A 15791-nucleotide genomic window follows, 5' to 3' on the forward strand; every position below is an offset into this window, starting at 1 on the left:
AGAGACTTAATTACATAAATAATACTTACAGACAATAGGCAATGATCAAAGATTTGTCGAGGGCGTCTTGATTGAATAACTGAAATAATACGGAAAATTCGATGTTTATCACGTCATTTCCACACCCGTAGTGCTCATCTTTGATTGTCATCATGATCCATGTTCTGACTTTCCTTACAAGCAGCCATGTACCACTTATGTAGTCTTCGCATTTGTGTTGGTAGATGATGCACCTCCTTAGATCTGAAGAGAGGTTTCATGTACCAGTATTTGTATGCTAATTGGACATCACCCGTGGGGAAGTCGAGCTGGCTTAGATACTCAGGAATACTCATACCGCAAACATCTATCTTATGTTTATATAGTGCTACCATCTCCAGATCAAGGAAGTCCAGGACATCGGGATACACTTGGAGCGGGGGGCACGAGTTTTTCTGGTCTGCGAGCTGGGGAACGGATTTCCCTTTTGCCTTACTACTTCTCGAACGCAACTTTGCTGCCTCATTTGGCTTGTGAATAGAGCGGTCATAGTTTGATGAAAGCTTTGGCTCAGGTTGATAAAGATTCTTCATCTTTTTAGGTTGATAAAGGTTCTTCATCATTTTCATCATTTTTTTCCTTAGGTATAGGCAGCTCGGGCTCGGGCTTTTTCTTGCAAAAATTCTTTTCCATGTATCGTGCCCTTGCGATCTTTGCATTTTCCTCTTCTGTATAGCCGTAAGGTCTCTTGGGAGGAACCTTAGGTACTCTTGGGAGGGGATCCCGTTGACATTTGGGTGATCGGTTACGACTCATTGCTGGAGTGGTGATGTGCGGTGACCCAGCATACCACTGCATGTTGTAGTATACAAGTCGTTGATATGATCTTTGTGAAGGGACTTCTTCACAATTGCCACATCCCTCAGAGTGGTACAACAGAAACATTGCAGGTCATAACACTCCATCTATTATTACAAACATTGTCTTAACAAGTTGGCATTCTCACAGGTCCTATGAGAACACCCTAAGATACTACTTAAGTACGATTACAACTCATAACCATATATGAAAGAGAGCTCAGCAACTTATTTAGGTAAGTTCTACGCTGCTCGGCTCTATGATACTAGGGTATATCACTACTCCTCCGCCTCCGTGTCGTCGGGTCCGTAGACTATCCCATAGTGTACTCCTTCAACTCCTCCGGTAAGATCAGGTTCCTCGTAGACCAGCTCGTAGCTTCCTTCCGGTGCTCCATCGGCGATGGCCTCCACTTCCGTATCACAGTCTAGCAAGGGTGTCGAAAGAAAGTGAGTACATGGGTACTCAGCAAGTTCAAAAGAGTAAAAGATGTTTGATGCACTAGCTACGACCATTGATCAGGAAATCGCAGGTCAATGCATGTTTTGAAATCATTTCTTCAAAAGGTTGCTTTTATTATGAAAACTATGCCCGTCAGTCTTCACAGGTTGACCAGAACTTCGTGGAGTTCCTTTCCTGCCGCGTTCGCAGTTCCCTTCCCGGAACAAGGAGTGGCAGCCACAATTTGATACACTCTGCAGAGGTGCGTTACTTTTACCATAAGAGATCCCATCATTTTTGCCATCCGCAGGGACTTGCCCCCGTTCACACTTCCTTTGGTGTGAGGCCAGGTATGAAAATCCAAGCCCACACCGCCTTCTCCGCGACCCTGCAAACCCACCCTTTTGTCCAACCCTACACCCCTAGTAGACATCTCCCGATCATACGGCTTTACTCACGGTGTACTTTGGACAATCCATCATAGACGGTAGAGCTCGTCATCCACACGGATGGAGATTTAAAAGGCCTTCTCAACCTACGGCAGTGCCTCCAGCACCCCGCAGCTCTACTAGTCCGTTGGCGTGCAGGAGGGAAAAGATACGGCTGGCTTCCCTAGAGCCATTATAGATCTTATGGTTAACGCGGTATGTACGGCGCTAGAATCATTGGACGGCATTGGTAATTACTCCTAGGTTAATATAACCCATGCAATGGAACCTCCACCACATCAACACATACCATGGTTCCATTGCCAGCCACATAGTCATATTCATAGTTGGAAAAGTAACATTTTATTTGCCATGCAGGAATGGTAAGTATATAGCTTTGCATTAAAGTAATAGAAAATACTCAAGCCGGTATGAGCAAGGGTGAACTTGCCTGTGGACTGCGAGATAGTGCAGTTCAATGCAGTGGATGGAACCTGGACCTCGGGTTCTGTAAGAAGCATCATTGTCCGGTAAGGACAATGTTATAAAATCCAAATAATGCAGTCATGAAAGTATTATTTTATGTGGAATCCCTTTACCCCAATTATTATTACAATTTAGGGTTGAATTAAGATTTATGCCTTTGGCAGTAATTTGCAAATGTTTTTATGTGTAGAAACACTTTTTAATTCTCATAAAGAAGAATGGTTCATAGCAATACTACTCTACGGTTTGTGATTCATCATTCATTCCAAAATGATTTGAAATAATAGAGTTGCCTCTATATTTTTGGAATAAAAAGAATAGAGTATTTTCCTTTGGAAAATATCTTTCTTTAATAGAAATGACTTGGAATTATAGAATTTCATTTTGAAATGTTTGAAAATAAGTATTTGAACTTATTTGAGATTTTCCTTGATTTTTAAATACAAGGAAACAATATTTTAAAATTCCAACTTTTAATTCAAATTCATAAAATTCCAAAATTTGAATTTGTTTCCTAAATTCTATTTCTTATTTTATTCTTGTTAAGAATAATTTTTCATTCACAAATCCAATTTTTAATGGATTTTTAGAGGTGTATTTTATTTACTAAAATTTTGTGAAATTCTTGCTATTTTCCAAACTGTGAAAAGTCTAAAATACCCCCTGGCCCCTATTGGGCCAGCCCACTTACTTAGGCCCATTAGGACAGCCCACCACGGCTTGTCCCAAAACGGGTCGGTGGCGCCACTACGGCCCACCTCACTCACTCACTCGCTCTTCTCTCTCACTCGACCTAACCCTAACCCTCTGGCGACGCGCTTGGCGATGGCGTCGCCGCCATGGCCGCCGCCATGCTCCGGCCACCTCAGTGCTCCCCTGACCTCGCCACCTATATGATCGGAACCGCCGCGTGACGATCTATCGATCTGTTCGCGTGGTTCCTTCGATTTCTTCCCCCTCTGGCGGATCGCCTCCTCTCTGGATCTCGTGGAGAATCGCCTCCGGCGATTGACTAGCTCCGACAAGCTCGCGTCCTTGCCGTCGACGTGTGCGCGTCTCCGAGACTGACCTGGCACGGGTGTTGTGCTCGCAGCGCCTGTGCCGTCGTCTCTGGTGCTGTGATGCTGGTGGTGTTCGTCGCCGTAACGCCGACGTCTTCCCTGGCTTTGCAGCTGCTATGGCCGCGCGGGCACTGCCTCGCCATGCCATAGCCTCTGCCACCAGGCGCCGGTAAGGTCTTTTGCTCCTCCTCCTTCTCAACTCCATGCCTGTGCACCTCCCATGCTTCTGTGCTTCTTCTACCTCTTGCTCTACAGCCTCCTGATGATCTTATGATCATGTAGAGCCTTGCTGTTGCTGCCTATGCTTCCTATGCTTCTCTTCTGCAAGCTCTGGCCAATTTACCAAGCTTTGGTTACTGGCCAGTGTGTGCTGCTTGCTGTGCATGCCCTGTGTTGCTTACTTACTGCTCCTATCATGCTATGAACTTGCTATGCCATGTTGTACATGCTTATGAGCTTGCTTGTGCTTACTGGCATCTTATGCTTGCTTGTCTAGGTGTACTGCTATGCATCTGTGACACTTGTGAATGCCTGTGATGCTTGTGAGGTGCTTATGTGCCTTCTGTGTGATCCAATGATCCATTGGATCAATAATTTATGTTGGCTAGACTCTCAGTATTGCTTGACTTGCTTTGATTGATCCATTTGATCAATCACATGTCAGTGGCTTGGTTTGCTTACTACTGCTGCTACTCAAGCATGCTATTGCTTCTGTGTGTGTGTGCTGCTGCACTCCCTAGCCTTCTGGACTTGATCCAGAAGCTAGGATGCAGTGACATGTGCTTGTGTTGCCTCACAGTGTGCTACTGTCAAAATATGGCATGGATTTGTTATGTATTCATGCTTGGATGAATTAATTAATGATGAACTGCTTATGCAGTAATGATTAACTGACTTGCTGTGTATGATTTGCCTTTTCATGATTAATTGGCAAGTAAATGGAGTCTGAATCCATTTCTGGATGATGATGCTTTGTTATTTGTCTATGCTTTGGTTGGTTTTATGTTTGATGTGACCTCACTGGCCTTTCTACTGACTGGTTGCTCACATAGTTGGCTAAATCTTGTTGGCTACTCATCTTTGCTTGCATATTTGGGGATCATAATTAATATGAATGCCAATATGCTTGCCTGTGAAGAATTCTAGGGTTTCCTGATGGTTGCATGCTTAGGATCTTGTTGTGTAGTCTTGGTAGCTGCTATACCCTGCGATTCATCTACTGGTACTGTCTGTGCATGTGTTCTTGCTAGTGTGTGCATCTGTGCATGATCTCTAGCTTCTATGCACAAGATCTGTATCTAGATGGTTTCTGTTTTAGTGGCTTTCTAGACTGACAGTGATCCTTGGTGAAAACCAAGTGATGAACTACCCATTGAGCATCTGCTCAATCCCATGACATATGTCATGCATGATTTATGGATTAGATCTATTGGATCTTCTCCAGGAACTAGGTATACCTTGTTCCAGCTCCTAGAGTGAAATATTTTGTTGATGCAGACTTCTGGTTTGTGTGTTACAGCCCTTCACCTCCAGTTCTTGGTTGATCTTCTTAGGTCACCATGATTTCTGGTGGTTGGTTGGTTGTGTGTTGGTTTGTGTTGTTCTTGAGCAAGAACAGGATGAACTATGACTTTTCTATCTTCAGCTTACCTTGTGAATCCTTATCTGGTCGACTGTGCACTGTTTTTAGGGTTTGTGCCCTTTTATATCATCTCTGCTTCTGTTCTTGCAATGCCACAAAGGCCTGGCTTGATTTGGTGACTAGGCCAGTGCATGGCCTTGTTGTGGCTTGCTCAGCACACATGAGCTGTGTGCTCTCATATGCTGAAACTTGAGCCCTGTGGTGCTCAGGTTTGGTCTGCTGTTGCCCTTATCCTGTGCTGTCCAAGGTTTTGGACATGCACAAGTGTGCAGGACACTTGTGCATGTCCAAACTGAATTCTTGGCTAACACTAACCCCCTGGCTAGTACTTGTTGTGTTGTTTTGCAGGTTTTGAAGATGAATATGACCATGGAGATATACTTCAAGTCATTTAGTCTAGGTTTTTAGTTTAGGATCAATATTGTAATCTTCATTTTCATTTCTGTTTATTGTCCTTTAATTCTTGTATCAAGAATATTGTAAAGACAATGTAAATTGTGTTGTGGTATCAATAAAGCTCAAATTTTGCTTATGAGCTTTTATGTAATGTTTATATTTCTAAATACTTGTTGTATTTAATATTCAATTTGGAATTCAAAGTCATTTGAATTCATAATTTGTATTTGAGTTGTGAATTCATTTTCTATAATTCTTATTGCTTATTGTTCAATGTATTATAACTTGTCAAATGAAATCATCTCCCAAATCAACAAGATACAAAAGAGATCATGTCGAAATTTCACTAACTCACATTGCCTAACCCTAATTGCAAAATGAGAGAGAACCTTGATCCCTCTTAGGTTTAGTTGCAATAAGGCGCGAAAATTTCCCTCGTTTTGCGATGAAATGCACATCCCATTTCTAAATCTACCCTTCGTTGTTCCTATGTTCTGGGTTATTACATGATGGTATGCTTCTGCTTTTAGCTCTAAGACTTAGTGGGCTGGGGCGGTGGAGAAGGCTGATGTGGCGGCGGAGAAGGCTAGCTCGCTGGAGACAAAAGAGGCGACGGAGACGACTGGCGCACTAGAGACGACTGTAGCGACGGAGAAGGCTGACGCACTGGAGACCGGAGAGGTGACGGAGACCTTGCTAGTGTCCGTTTGGAAGCACAATGCATTCCTTTCGCCAAAGAACTGTGGTGTTATTGGCTTCTCCGAGCTCTAGCAAATCCCCTTCACCGGCAGGGTAGTCAAGCTTCAGTGGCGCATATCCATCCATAACTTGATCCACCCGGCAACAGGGTAGCCATGTGGAGCCAGTCGGCAATGGTACCTTTGATCAGGTACAATGGGTAAGGCATAGCTGACCGCCGCCTCAATCGTTATGTTCATCATTTTGACATGTAACTCACAAGGTGTCAACTCCGTGATATGATCCACAGGGTAGCGAGGAGCCTTCATCGGATCTTGATCCGCATCATCACCTGGCAACTCCGTGGAAGTCACGCTGCTTTTCCACTGAGATCCCTGGCCGGTAGCATCGAATGCAGCTTCTATCTGCGGATTAGCTTGAGGTGGGCTGGTCAAGTGATGGCTATACTGGGAGAATAATTCCTGATGCTCCCTCATTTCCTCTTCTAACTTAGAAATGCGGTCTGCAACCACTTCCTTTTTCCTCTGACGGCTTCTATCGGGATACTTCTTCGTTTCTGCAGGAAACCCAATATACCACGGTTTGGAGCCTGGTGTGGTTCGTGTTCGTCCTGGGTGTTCAGGATTCTCAAGGGTGCGTGTGAGCTCGTCCTTCTCACTGTCGAGATGGAACCTCCCCTCTTGAACATCATTTGCTACACTTCTAAAGGCTTGGATGGAAAGTGGGGTTTCCTTATGTTTTATTGTATATATACACCTCCCTTGTGAGTCCAACGTGCCCTCATGCACGTAAAACCAATCCCTTGCCTGCTGGTTTCATTTCAATACCTCTAGATTGATCCCCTTACGTATTAGTTCATCCTCCATTTTCTTCCACTTAGGCCAGCCAGCCTTGTAGCCTCTTTGCCCAAAATATGGTAGTATATCTTACTAAAAGCATTTTTCTTATTGGTTTCTGACCTTTTCTTTGCTCTCAACGATGTCTTGTACACCACAAATTCGTCCCACTGCACTTTTATCTTCTCATAGGGTCCAGTGAAATCCGGAGTCTTTTTTTGCTTGGCAAACATATTGTCAATTTTTTTTCTTGTAGCTGTTGAACTGTGTTGCCATCTTCAAAAGAGCCCACTTCTTTACTCGTCGTTGTACGATATTTTTTTTTTGAAAACTCTAACAGTAGGAAAGGCTCCTACTGTTTTCTATATTAATATGGGGCCTAAAAGCCGAGGTAAAGTTACATTTTTACAAGCTCTGACAGAGACACAAGTGAGTAGGGGAGAAGAGTTCTAAAGAGTGTCTAACAGTTTGGTAATGGAGGGATGCAAGTCCTTCTTTGTTCTGTGTTCCAGCAAAGCAAAATCTTGCTTGAATCTTCTAGTCCAGGATTGAATATTTGGATCTATGCCATTGAAGAGTTTATTGTTTCTTTCCTTCCATATGCTCCAGGATGCAACAATCACTATTTCCATGTATAGGGGTTTTTGCCAAGCATCATGTCCTTTTTCTATGATCTCCAGTCTGTCCCCATTTGTTGTCCACACCATATGTAATCTGCTCCAACATGCTTTACTAAAATCACAGTGAAAGATCATATGTTCAATGGTTTCTTCCGGTGGGGAGGAGCACATCAGGCAATTGTATGTGGAATTGATGATGTAATTTCTTCTTCTGAGCATATTTCTGGTATTCAGCCTATCCACTAGCACTAGCCACCAGAAGAATTTCAGTTTTGGGGTGCACTTGGATTTCCATAACCAAACAAAGGCTTTATGAGCAGTACATTCTCTGAAGCAGAATTTATAGTAAGCCTTTGGGGAGTATTCCACAGTACCCCATTCATAGGTCCAGGAGTCATGAGTATCAGTGGAAAAGTCAATGTGGCCAGCTAGACTCTGTAAAGTTCTGAGTTCATCAAGAGCTTGTGGTGATAAGGGCAGGTAGAATTTCTGTGATAAATGTTGAGAGGTTAAAAAATCCCTGACTGATATATCTTCTTTTTTGGTGAAGGAAAAGGCTCTGGGAAATATTTCTGAGTTAATGTCTTGCAACCACTTGTCCTTCCAAAAGAGTGTGCTTCTTCCATCATTAATATTACTCATAGAAATTCCTCTGTAAATGGGAGAAAGATTAAAAATACTGCGCCACCAATTTGATCCACATGGTTTCAAGTTGTGTGGTACTTTCCCATTATAATAGGTGTTCCATAGTAAGTGGACCCAAGGAATGTCTGCTTTGTTATAAAACTTGTGTAGATACTTGAGGAGTAGTCCTTCATTCTGTATTTTGAGATTTAGGACACCCAATCCTCCTTTGTCCTTTGGCTTGCAGACCATATCCCAGGCAGCTAAGGAATTGCTTTTCTCTCCATCCTCTGTTTTCTTGTTCCAAAGGCAGTGCCTTCTTATTTTTTCCACATGCTCTAATATTTTTGGGTTAATTTGAATGGAACACATGGTGAAGTTTGCTATTGAGGTAAGTAGAGAATTGACCACTGTAACCCTGCCACTATAATTCATCATTAAGAAGGTTGCTGAGACTCTTCTCTCAATCCTATCCACAAGAGGCATTAAATCTTGAACTGTTGGTTTGGTTGTGCCAAGAGGTAAACCCAAGTATGTAAAAGGCATTGTAGCCAGACTGCATCCCAGAAGGCCAGCAAGGAAGGTTGCCTGTTGATTGGAGATGTTTATTGGTATGAGGGAGGATTTATGAAAATTGATGTGTAAGCCTGTTGAGTCTGCATATTTCTGTAGAATTTCTTTCATGATCAGAACCTGAGTAGAGCATGCCTTCATAATAATAAGTGTGTCATCAGCATATTGGACCACAGGAAAATCTATTTGATAAGTGGTGGAGAAGGGGGCTTGAAGGATGTTATCTCTGAATGCTTTATTAATGGCAGATTGCAAGAGATCTGCAGCAAGAACAAAGAGGAGAGGAGACAATGGATCTCCCTGTCTGACACCACATTTACAGAAGAATTGTCTCCCAGGAACTCCATTAAGTAAAACAGCAGATTTACCAGTGCCAAAAATAGCTTGTATCCAAGAAATCCATTTCTCATCAAAACCCATTTGCTGCATTATCTTGAGCATAGCACTGTGATCAATGGTATCAAATGCCTTTGCAAAATCAAGCTTAAGTAAGAGAATTTCTTGGTTGGAATTTTCACACTGATATAAATATTCAAATGCCCAAGCTAAGCAGTCTTGAATAGTTCTCCCTTTGAGAAATCCATATTGATTTTTATGAATGATTCTAAGAACAATCTTCTGTAGTCTATTGGCCAATAATTTAGTTATGATTTTTAGTACACAGTTCAGCAGAGTAATTGGCCTATAATCATTAATTCCTTCCGGGGTTCCAATTTTTGGGATAAGTGTGATATATCCCATATTAATACTCTCAAGGTTCAAATTCCCTTCATAAAAGCTGAAGCACAGACTATAAATATCCTCCTTGATAACTGACCAGCAATTCTTCAAGAAAATACCACTAAATCCATCAGGTCCTGGTGCCTTGTCTGCTGGCATGTATTTAATCACATCATCTATTTCTTGCTTAGTGAAAGGAGTAGTCAATTCTTCCAGACCAGGAATAGGTGTAATTAATGTTGACAAATCAAAATTCATCTGTGGTGTGGAGCAAGTACCAAGTCTGTCTTTGTATGTCTGGAAAATAATATCTTCTTTCTCCTTGTGTTCAGTAACAATGTTTCCATCAGGCAGTAAGAGTGAGGCAACATAATTCCTTCTATGTCTTTCAGTAGCAAATGCTTGAAAGAACTTTGAGTTTTCATCTCCAAATTTAGTCCATCTAATAGTACATCTCTTTTTCCAGTATTCATGTTGATATGAGAGCAGCCTAGCCAAGTGTACTTTTAATATCCTGCGGAAGTTCACTTCTGGTGTGGATAGAGTTCTAATTTCCTCCAACTTATCAATTTCAGCTATTGCTTGATTGCAATTTTCTATACAGATAGATAGTTTGGATATAGATTTGCTCCAATGTTTGAGGTCATATCTGAGTCTTTTAAATTTAGCATTGAGCACAGCTGCACTATTCTGTTTGTAAACAGGTTTATTCCAACTATCAGAGACAACTTGTTGAAAACCAGGATGAGCCACCCAGAAGGGTTCAAATCTAAAAAATTTGCTGCCAGGGATTTTTGTTTCAATGGTGATTGTACAGGGGGTGTGATCAGATGTTGGTTTACCCTGGGTAATGACAGTGGTAGCAGGATATACTGATGTCCAGTGTGGAGAGGTAAAAAACCAGTCTAATTGTTCAAGCAAAGGGTCATCTTGCATGTTGCTCCATGTATATTTCCTCCCTTTGATAGGAAGCTCAGTGAGATTTTGTGTACGAATGATGTCATTAAATGTGAGCATGTCATTAACATTTCCTCCAGGCTTGTTTCTGTTACTGGGTGACCTAATAAAATTAAAATCACCCACAATAAGCCAATCTTCATCAGCAGGGATATTGAGTGCATATAACCATTGGACAAATTTATCTCTTTGTTCCCCTTGGCAGGGCCCATAAATATTAATTAGAGTCCAAGACTTGGATGATTGCTTGGAGGTGAAGTATACAGACAATGCAAAAGATTCACAGTGCATAACAATCCCAGAAAATATCGAGCTTTTCCATATGATGATTAATCCTCCAGATGCTCCAACAGAGGGGACATAAACAAACTCATCAAAGCAAGATGGACAACAAGATTTGATAAATTGCAAATCAAAATGCTCCTTTTTTGTTTCTTGCAGACATAAAACATCACAGCCACTAACTTTTATAGCATTCAAAAGAGCAAGTTGCTTAGGTTTGGCATTAAGCCCACGAATATTCCAGCATAATACAATCCATTTTTTCAGGAAATTCATATTTTATTACAGAGAATAATATAAAGACTCTGCCTATGCAGCATCCTTGGTCTTGCTTGCCTCCAGTGCAGTAATCTGATCTTCAGTCATAGGTGGAGCAAGGAGAAGTCCTTCAGCAAGTTCTTCAGGAGGCACACCACATAGATATACTCCAATGGATTGAAGCACAGGAATTGGTGTAGCATTCAAGTTGGTATGATCAAACTGAGAAATGACATTCTGGGGTAGCTTTTTAGTTTTCTGAATCTTCTGCTTGACAGCTGGAATTTTTCTCTGTTTTACTTTGGATTTGACAGCTCTTGCTTCAGATAGATTCTTGTGATTAAATCCATCATACTTATTACTCCTGGAGCTTCTTCTCACCTGGGAGGTGCACTCAGGCTCTGTCATCACAATTCCTTTTCCTTTCATATCTTCTGTTTGATTTAGTGAAGAATCAACAGTGCAATCATCAGAGCAACTTGAGGCTTCAGCAGGGTATTCAAGTAACATAGAGGACACAACCAAGGAATCCTGTGTGATATGTTTTCTCCCAGACTGCAAAAGAAAATACTCTCCCAGCAATTCATACAGCATCACTGAATCCATCTAAACTTTGAAGGTTATATGCTGTGTATTGTCCAAAGATATGTTGGGCACCAAAACAGAGGACATAGCAGCCTTTGCCAAAGTGATTTTGGCCCATATTTCTGCAGTTAAATCTGCCAGAGATCCTGATACAAAACTGAATACATTGGTTTGCTGCTCTTGAGGGATATCAACCATCATTATATCCTAGGAGCTATGGCTTGAGGAAGGAGAGTCAACCATATCAGTCCAAGCTTGCAGAGGGCTGTCAGATACATTGTTGTACGATATTCAGCTCGGGATCCTCACGATCATCCTCACTGGCTCCGGTAGGGTGAAATTTACCAGGAGCTTCCTAAATAGCGTATTTTTGGATCTCGTATCGATATAACTAACTCCTTTAGTCCTTGTTTTCTTCCATTATTGAGTGTTGATCAGGATGTTGTCCCTAACAAGAACTCTGCATTGACTTACAAACTTTCTTGCGTGAGTCGCGGAAGCAATCGGCTTGCCATCTTCATCGATTTTTTCGATGATGAAACTTTCATGATCTTCCAACCTTTTGGTTGCGTCTCGTTTATTTGCAGTAGATTTTCTCGGTCGGGAGGTCTAAAAGAAGAAACAACGTTAATAAATGTATATGCACAAATCAGGAGGCTTAATTAATTAATATATATGCACCTCGCCGTCAGCTTCTCCCTCACTGGAGTCGTCGCCTTCTCCCTCACCGGAGCCATCTCTTTGGTCTTGTTCATCTCCCTGACCAGAGCCATCTCCACGGTTTTGCTCGTCTCCCTTACCGGATTGGTTCAGATAAAGCGAGGTGACACACTAGTAACATTTGGCTAGTCTATAACGATTTTAGTTCGTCAATGAATGTGCAAAATCCGTAATGGAGGTCTCATGCTCACGGTTTGCAGGACCGTGGCAAACCTCGCGTCACAGATGGCCAGACTAACGTTTAAGGCATCCCATCATGAATCTGTGATGACACGCCTAAGCCCAGAGCCCGACCGGCCCATATCATCGTGACGCTAAAAATCCGTCATGGTGTCGGTTCCCCCGTTCGGCGACCATTGCGTCAGGTGTACCAGGCTAATGATTGAGCTCTCCGGTCTGTTGGGTGACATCACCTTTGTCGTTTACGATAACGTCATCTGAAATGTGGACGAACCAAGATTAGCCAAATGGGCCAATCAAACTAACACTGCAGCGATTACTATGTGGACACGTGTCTGTATTGCGGGCTGCCATGTGGCCGGATGGACCAGTAACATGCGCGTACCTGGGGCAATGAAAGGGTGACACGTGGCTCAGCTTTCTCGCAGATCGGACCAGTAACATGCGTGTACCTGTGCCAATGAAAAGTAGACACGTGGCACTAGGACGTGCCTGCACCGCCCATGAAAGTGCGACACGTGGCACTAGGACGTGCCAGCGGCCCCAATGAAAGTGCGACACGTGGAAACACAAATGCGGTCCAATTAAAATCTCTTCCATAAGGCCCATAGATATTAATAAAAAACCAGGCCCAATAAAGATTCCTCGTATCAGGCCTATAAATATTAAAGTAATTGTGGCCCAATTAATATCACTTACTGGGTCTGTAGATCATAATGTTAAAATAGGCCGTGCTAATATTATATTTACTAGGCTTTGAAAATCGGCCCAACTAAAATTCATTCTATCAAGCCCATAAATATTTGAGAAAATGAGGTCCAATTAATATCACTTTTACATGGCCTAAAAATTGTAATGTTAAAAGGGGCCTTACTAAGATTACATTTACTGGGCCGAAATATTGTAATGCTAAAAGAGAGCCCAATTTATATCCCTCCTATCAGGCCTATATATATTTAGATAGGCTTGCATCGTAAGCCCAATTTGACCCGGCTTGCATGGTAAGCACAAATAATACATCATCTCGATAGGCTTTTTGCAGCCCATTTAGCTGTAAGGCCTAATAGCTTAAAAACAACCAACAGTAACCACGTCAGTTAATTTTGAAACCTAACAACGTCAGTTGTTATTAATTATAATAACTGACGTGGTTAGGATTCAAAACGTAAATTGTTATTAATTATAATAACTGACGTGGTTAGTATTCAAAATGTCAGTTGTTATTAATTATAATAACTGAAGTGGTTAGGATTTAAAATGTCAGCTATTATTAATTATTACAGATTCGATCTCCTCAAATAAAAAAAATTACATATTTGTAAGTCCTCAAGAAGAATTACAGACCCATAATAATATCTCAGGCATTGTGGGCCATCAGAATAACAGTACAACAAGAAAGACCAAGGAGAGGAAAAAATAACAGTTCAACCGTTCGACGTCAGGCATGTCATTATCTGGGCCAAACTTTTTATCTTTGATTTAGTATTATGTCGCCTAACTTCTCAATCCTTGCCTCCATGTTAGCCTGTTGCTTTTCGCCTTTCTGTACAATGTTGGTCAGCTCATCCATTTGATCATGTTGTGACTTAAAAACATCCAGGAGCTCCGCGCTAGCCCTCTTCTCTATCGTCAGATCTGAAGCAAGGTCACTCATTATTGCTGCAGTGGATACTGCCTTGGCCTCACTCTTTTGGTCCTCCAGGTAGCATAGGTACATAGAGCTGTTCTTTCATTTTGGCCTTGGTTTGCACAGAGAAAACAAGGTTATCAAATGCAGGAAGATACATTCTCGTTAGAAAGGACTCGTTGAAACCTGTTTTACTAGTGCATCATGTACAGCGCTGGAGAAGCCATTTTTCTGGCTGACGTGACACTCCTTAAATAATTCAAAAGAAGTGGGATCCTTAGAGTTGTACTCTTTTCCCTGAAATCACAGGCATACATGAGACCAGCTTACATGCACGTGGATCTGGTATAAAGGTACAATATGCACAACGGCTCATACAAACAACTACCTACTTACTTTAATGTACTAGCAGTTGTCCAGCATAGAAGTTAAAAATTTCCACATGAAATTGGCAATGTTAACAACATGGATGGAAATAAAATTAGTGTTATTATACTTGAAGCATCCAGCATATGCATTGAGCGAAAATAAAACTAGATAGCCATCATACTTGGTTAAATTCGCATTGTTCTGATGAACTAAACAAACGTCTAGATTAACCAAATTTTGTAGGATGTGCACTGCATAATAACACGACACGGTATTTTCATAACTGATCCTTGGAACAGATTTTCTGGTTATTTGTGCATATCTTATATACATATGGTAGAAGGAAACTGACCTTAGCATGAGGATCACTGCAATGCTCTGCAGGCTTGTCAAAAATCCCTTTCTTTCGGGGGCAATTTGACCTAGTGTCTCCTTTGTTCTTAATCCAATGTGACCGCACAGACACATGATTCCTGAGTGCATTGTTGTGTTCTCTTGCAAACTTTGATGCTATGACGATAGGCTCGAGCCTTGTCTTCCCTTTTGGATTGAAAACTGGAAGTTTGGCACACATAGGCAGGGGCAAACTTTTGAGTCTGTTTGACTTGTTTTCTCCCCTTTCAACAGAACAATCACCTTCACCGTTTGGATCAACATAAAAGAACAAACGTTTAGAATATTAAAGTGGTACACCTGGAAGTAACTTACTAAATACAACAAACATCACTACTGCCGCATTGTGGAGTTCAATATCTCTAAGGTCATGGTCCTGTATCATCATTACATGTGTTAGAGGGAGTAAGTTACCTACTAAACGTGCATAAAGAACTAGGATACTAAGCCTCCCCTTTGGGAGATTGATCCATAACTGTAACAGCTTGTTTTTTCATAGCTTGCAGTTGTTGTCGAAGATCGGCTAGTTCTTGGTGCGTTAAGTTAACACACATAGAATCATCCAAGAAAACATCGCCAGAAGCTCTCGAGGAATGAGAAACGGCGGGTGAAGTATTGGACGGACCAACAGCTTCGGTATAGTTATCACATATAAACTGGAAGAAAAGAAAGGTCGACATCAATTACTCGGCAAAAGAAGCTTTTTCATTCATACTTCAGTATATTTACACAAGTCAAGATCTTACAAAAGACGGCTCCTAGCGAGCCCTACAATTCGTCGGGAGCAACAGAAGATGGTGCTAGCTACAAAAGAGAATGAAAAAGAAATCACGGGTTGGTATACTTGACCTCCGTCCGCGCAGTGCCAGCAGATGTAGTGGACTTCGGAGTCAACCAAAGCAATGATCTTCTTCGACTGAGGCTTGGCATCCCTCACCAAAGTCTTCCACTTCTCCTTGTTTATGCTCGTAGGAGTGCCAACCTTCACCCAATCAACTTCCTGGCCGCTGGCAGTGACCAAGGCGTTTGTCCCTTCGACTCCGATCTTCAGGCTAGC

Source organism: Lolium perenne, chromosome 2 (genome assembly GCF_019359855.2).
Source record: "Lolium perenne isolate Kyuss_39 chromosome 2, Kyuss_2.0, whole genome shotgun sequence".
Taxonomy (NCBI): Eukaryota; Viridiplantae; Streptophyta; class Magnoliopsida; order Poales; family Poaceae; genus Lolium; species Lolium perenne.